The sequence below is a fragment of the Tupaia chinensis genome, unplaced genomic scaffold (genome assembly GCF_000334495.1).
Source record: "Tupaia chinensis unplaced genomic scaffold, TupChi_1.0 Scaffold144378_1, whole genome shotgun sequence".
Taxonomy (NCBI): domain Eukaryota; kingdom Metazoa; phylum Chordata; class Mammalia; order Scandentia; family Tupaiidae; genus Tupaia; species Tupaia belangeri.
Window position 1 is genome coordinate 1,539,460 of NW_006204238.1, and position 6,676 is coordinate 1,546,135.

Sequence of the window (6,676 nt, forward strand, 5' to 3'; positions counted from 1 at the left end):
GCACGTGTAAAAAGAGAGCAAAGAGGGGGGGGGGGGGGAGTTTGGTTTAAGTGAGAAAATTAAGAAGACTTATTTGCTTGTAGTTTAGGCAGCAAAAGAAAAAAGTGTCCAAAGCATCCAAGAGGCATCAGTCTAACACTCCTTATCCAGAACTCTCTGGTGAAAAGAGAGTCAGACCTTAACAGCCAATGCACACAGGAGAGCTAATTCAGTAACACTTACACTTCTGCCCCCTCTTAGCACAAACTCATTCAAGGAGGTCAATTAAGTCTAGAAAGAGAATACTGAAACTCAGTGAAAACCAAATAACTGTGCTCATTTTCTCTTCTATTTACATGTAAAAATGAAGAGGATCGAAAAGGAGTGGACATTCTTCATAGCAACAGAACGGTCTCAGAATCACACAACACACTTCCTCACTGGTTGCCGCTGTGTATATCTGCAAATGTGAGGGCCCAGCGTCTTTTTCTTCTGCATCTTCAAAAATTCTTCTGGCCCATGCCTTTTCTAAATGACCATAGCATAGTAAAAATTCTAGACAACTGTCATAGTATTTCTAAGTTTGAGTAAGATGTAAAATTGAGATGGCACAATTATTGAATGGGAAGTAGAGTCCATTTCTTTCACCAAAAGTTTGATGACATGTGAATATAAAGTCAGAGACATACTTCTGAGTATCAGGGGTTTTATCAATAACCAAGGAAAGCACAAATCCAGGGAAGAAATCAGAGGTCAGAATAAAGCCATTTTCAAATCATAAAAAAAAAAGGAAAAACAGTATTAAACCTAAATATGAATTAATTTTAAAAGACAAGAGACTCGGGAACCAGCAGTTAGCATAATGGCTGTGTCGCTGGACTCCCATGTAGTCGACCGTGGTTCGTGTCCCGGACCCGGTGGCTTAAAACTCACACCGGGCGCGTGTGCATGCATGCCCAAGATCCCGAGAGGAGAATGGAGGAGAAGGGATTGCAGCGTGACCATCCCCCCTGGGGGGCGATTTCTCGCTTTCTATCTCTATGTCTCTCTCTGTCTGTCTGGCGAGCGCACGCGCCCTACAGTGAAAAACCCACAAAAAAAAAAAAAAAAAAAAAAAAAAAAAAAAGACAAGAGACTCCAGCATAATTTGGGGGTCCAAGAAAACACTGAGCTTTATTCTAGTATTTTGTGCTCAGCAAAATACATTTTGCCAAATATTTCCCCCCTTTAATTCAGAAAAGGCATGCATATTTTAAAGGAAATTTAATCCATATGTTTCTGATTCATTTACACTTAATTCATCAAAACGTTGTTTTGTAAGAGTTATTTGGTGTCCAAGAAGTCTTATAAAACTCTTCTCTTTGAACCAGAAAGCTTGCTTTGCCAGGACTAAATGGAACTTTATTTGCAAAGAGTAGGACCTGGTGTTCCTCTAGGAAGTTTGGCCCATGAACTAGACTCCCCTCCTATAGTGATGAGGTCGAGAGTAACAGGTAATGCTGAGAATTAGGAGGGAGCCTGCAGAAAGATAAAAAGGGAAGAGCTGAACAACGTTTTCCAGGGAAACAAACTCATCACTCATTATTTAGAAGCAGTGTTTGCTTTCATTTCTTATTATGGAATAACTATCCCAAGATTTCAACAAGAAAATGAAGAACCGTGGTCCTGAGATGGAATGTTATACTTAGTTATTAAGCATGAATAAGTATGTTATTTTATAATACAATAGCAAAAGTGTATTTCCTCTGGTATTTCAAGCATTTTGTTATACAGATTGCGAGCTTCCTCAGTGACTTCATGCATTTCAGTACTTCTTGTTTTGGACTTTGAGAATATTTTTCTTTTTTGTTATTATTGATGTTCAAGATTTTCCACTAACCAGTAGGCTTTTTCTTTTTGAGCAAGTGTTTGCTTAACTTCTAAGATTTCAGATATTGGTGGTTCTTCTTCTCCTTCTTCTTCTAGATAATTATGCAAAACCTTTACATTTACAACCATATTATCCTGTGATGCATTTGCTGTGCTTATTAACTTGATTGTGCATATATTATGGCAATAGTTCAAAATATCTTTTTCAGTGATCCAAACAGCATAATGCAGCTACAACACTATCCCTTGATAGATGTGGAAAGCCTACAGTCTATTGAATGATAATGAAATACAAAGATCTAAAAATACAGACCTCATCAGATTCAAAATAACTATGACAATTTCCCATGATTAAAACCATAAAAGAGTTCAGAGAAAATAACATGAGTAAAATATTAAGTAGTAACAAAAGTGGTTACTATTAATATGTTCTAAATAATTTGAATTAAAAAAAGAAAAGGTATACATGACAGATTTATATTTAACAATACGATCATGAACCCTTACGGATATTATGTAAATACTAGATATATATATCTAGTGATATAACTTCTTTGAACTCTTCTTTAAATCTAAAGTAGTTGAGATTGTCTAACAACATTTTTTTAAGAGAGAGATTTTTTCTATAGACTGCATGTACTCGCTGGAGAAAGAGAGACAGAAAGTGAAAAATCAACCCCCCCCCCCCTCAAGAGGATGGCCATGTCACAATCTCTTCTCCATTATCCTCTTGGGATTTGGGGCATGCATGCACACCTCATCTGGTATGAGTTTAAACCACCAGGTCCGAAATTTGTACCCACTATGTGGGAGTCCAGCTACATAGCCATTATGCTATCTGCCGGTCCCCTAACTTAAATTTTAAGTCTCAATTTGCTTTGAAACACTTTCCCAAGAATTGAACGAACTATAACACTCAAATTAAAAGCAAAGTTTAGTGAACACAGGAATTTATTGAGTGCTAGCATGCCAGCATTTTTTTCAATCTTTTGTTCTTTAGGGATTTTTGTCTTAGAGCACATGCGTTTGCCAGAGAGAGACAGTTACAGAGAAAGTGAGAAATTACCCCCCCGGGGGGCAGAGGGGGATGGCTATGCCACAATCCCTTCTTCTCCATTCTCCTCCTGGGATCTTGGGCACACATGCACATGCACCCATCGACAGTTTCAAACCACCTAGTCCAGGACCCAAACTGTGATCGACCATGTGGGAGTCTAGCGATGCAACTGCTAAGCCATCTGCTGCCCCCAATAATCTTAAATGGTTTACCTGCCTTGTGAAAGCATAAGACTTGGAGCTTACAGAAGAATTGCATCTCTTACCTAATTGCTTTAATAAGAGTAAGAGACATACACAAACAGAATGTGGATCAAGTTCCAGCTTTACTGTGCAGAAATTGTTTCAAGTTTTTTAAACTATTTTTAAAAAATCACTACCTGCCTGTTTTGTCATCTATAAAATGGATAAATTATTATTCCTAACTCAAAAAGCAATGAGTTAAGCAATATTAGTGTGTTGTAGTAATGCTAACTGATACGACGAATAAATGCCCAAATATATAATGACTCTGACATGAAAAAAATTATTTTGCACACACATAGAATCCTAAATAGGCATTCATGGTTGTCAGGAGGCGCTTTTCCAGGCAGAAATACTGGAACCAAGACTGTTTGTATGTTGTAACTCTCCTCCTTTTCAACACATCACTTGTAAGATTGTCATACTTGTCTGCATCAAGCTAGCAGAAAAGAAAAGTGCACGGGGCACCAGTGGTGAAAGGATGTTATGGACTAGACTAGAAATATTACACATCACTGTTTACTGCCATTGGCAAGAACCAACTCACTTGGCCATACATAATTTCAATTGAAGATGGAAATGTGACTAGTTAAGTAGCCAGGAAGAAAAGAAAACAGGATAGAGAAAATTAGTCATTCTGTCACAAACCTGGGAAGAGCCCAGAATTCTCCTGGTCATGTAATAAGTACTTGATAAATGTTAGTTATCACTATTACTAAAGTTTCTCTTAAATGAAGACTTTCTGGGGAACAACTGGACTCACTGGCAGACCAGGTGAATGCAAATACTTCTACATATTTACTGTGTTGCATGGCTGAAACTCAGATATGTTAAAAATTAAAATATAATACCAAAATGTGTTAGAGAGAAAAAGTTTATACACTTACTGGCTAGATATATCAAATATATCTAAATAGAAGACTTTCTACCTATGTGTATTCTTTAATAATACCATGCTAAAAGAACTAAACAGGCTTCTCTCAGATATCAACAGTTCAATGATCGAAGCTTAGTAGATTAGGACTAAATCCTTACTTAGATGCATTTCAAATCCTATTACAGCAAATCTCAAGCTACTATCCGAATTCCTTTGCCGCAGTATCATCCCATTGAAAGCATCAGCTTCCATAGTGTACGTATTGAAAGTTGTTTTTACTGTATGTATTAAATTTTCATGTTACTATTGCTTTCTACTATGGTGTAAGGCCCATGTGGTCCACTAACATTTTCATATCATCATTTTCAAGTAAAGATCGAAAATTTCACCTATCTCTCAAGGGTAATTCAGAAAACCTTGTTTAAAAAAAAAAAAAAAAAAAAAAGTAAATGGGATTAGGTGATGTGGAGGTTAAGGTAGCCGGATCCCACACAGCTGACTACATAGTCTGAGTACCAGACCCAGCAGCACATGTGTGAGTGCCAAAATCCCGAGAAAAACAGAGAAGGAGCTACAGTGTGGACATCCCTTCTGGGGGGTGATTTTCCCTTCTCTTTCTGTTTCTCTTTCTCTCACTCTTTCTCTCTCTCTCTTTGGCAAGTGCATATGCTCTATAACAAAACTTAAAAAAAAAAAAAAACTCCAATTCTACCATAAAACATTGGACTGAAATAGTCACAGTATGTTTAACCATTCCTTTCTGCAAAAGAAATTAGTTTTTAAAAGCTCTAAAGTAAAGACAAAGTTAAAGATTTTTCAGGGTCTGTCTGGTTCTAATGGTAAAGCATTGCCAATCCAAAGGGCAGATTTCAGCAGCTTTAAAAAGAATTAGTTAATTAAAATCACCTTTCTCTTAACTTGCCTCTTTTTCTGTCTCTTTAGTTGGCCCAACTTCTCCATTAGTATAATATTAAACAAATGAAAGCCAAAAGGAAAAATGAAACAAGGTTCTTTCTATGCATATTTCTAAGACCAGGCAGTGTATGCTCCAAAAGCATGTCTACATGAGCCAAAATCGTTGTGAAAATAAAGCAGCTTTTTTAGCCAACTGAAACTACTTGAATTCAATGCTCATTTTACATACCAAAACAATTCATATCCGTGGAGTTTTAAAAGTAATAGAAGCGCAGACACTACTTAAATACAGCATTCTTTTCTACATACAAAGTTTTCGGGAAACTCTGAAAGATACCCAAGAAAGCAAGTAACCTCTTAATCCTTGCAGGCAATGTCTAAGCATGCCCCACATTATTGTTCTCCAATCATTTGTTAACCTTGGAAAATAAAGCTTTCCTGAATGTCCCCAACAACCTTGGCTTTCTGGTCATGTGATCAGAGAAAGAAATACATTCTGGCTTTCATTAGTTTGAGGACATCTGCAAGTAGAACTTACAACACAAAACAATCTCAGTTGCTGATCTTGTTCGCTCATCTGGACCGAACAGTGTTAGTGTCAACAACTGCAGTAAACAGCACGGCTAGAGCTAACGTAAACATTTCCGAAATCATGAGCTTAATATCATTGTTCAGAAGTTGGACCAAGCTGTGACCAAACTCTTCTACACTCTAGACCGCAGGCTAGAGACTCACTTTGATATATTTCCAGAAAGAAAGTGTATCCAAACTTGCACATTGGGAGAAAAGTAAAGTCCCTGGCATTGGACGTAGATGTGGCAATAGGTGACTTTGATGGGTAGATAAACGCACAAGGTGGAACACAGGTCAGTAATGCTCTGTCTGCAGTGGGTGGGAAGCATTCTGCAGGTCCCATTGTTATTAAAGTCAAGTCATAAAAGTAGACATTGTTTATTTCTGTGGTGGTGGTTCCTCAGGGCTAGCTCCTCCTCTAGCCACATTCTTTTTTTTTTAAATAGCTCCATGCCATTCCTATTATGTGCAGGCTTTCTTTAGACCCAGGGTGAGACAACAGAAAAAAACAAATCTAAACAAAAGCAAATGGACACTAAAGGCTTTCAGTTGACTTTATAAACACATCAGCCACAAGGTAGGTAATCACCTTCAAATAAAGGAGTAATTTGCTGGCTCACTGGGCCCAAGTAAGAATTTTGATGTTATTTATGAAATCATATTCTTTTTCTTCTTTTCCATTTTTTCCAGTTCCTTGTAGCCAATGATATTTTTGAGGTTTGTGTTTATTCTCAAGGCTAATTGTTTATTCCCAAAGTTAATTCTATACAAGGTTAAAGTATATTGGCTAGTACCTTCTCTATCACATCTTCAGTGGTATGCTTACCATCCCGAGACTGACACTGAATAATTAGACCCTTACTCCTTCTATTAAATCCAGATTTTCTAAATTAGAAAAATGGAAATGCTTTGCCCTTTTTTATAATTACATTGAACAATTACAATGTAATCTTTTACATTGTACACTTTACAATTTACATTAATTGTTTACATTTACCTTTACAATTCAGAAATCGCTTGTTCATATGTTCTGTCATTATTCTCCGTAACAATGTTGAGAGATAGGAATTAGGGCCACGGTCTGGCAGATAAGAAAAGAGGAGGCAGTAACTGTCAAAGCTAGAATCTCAGCCTATGGAATCAGATGCAAATCCGTACACTCTT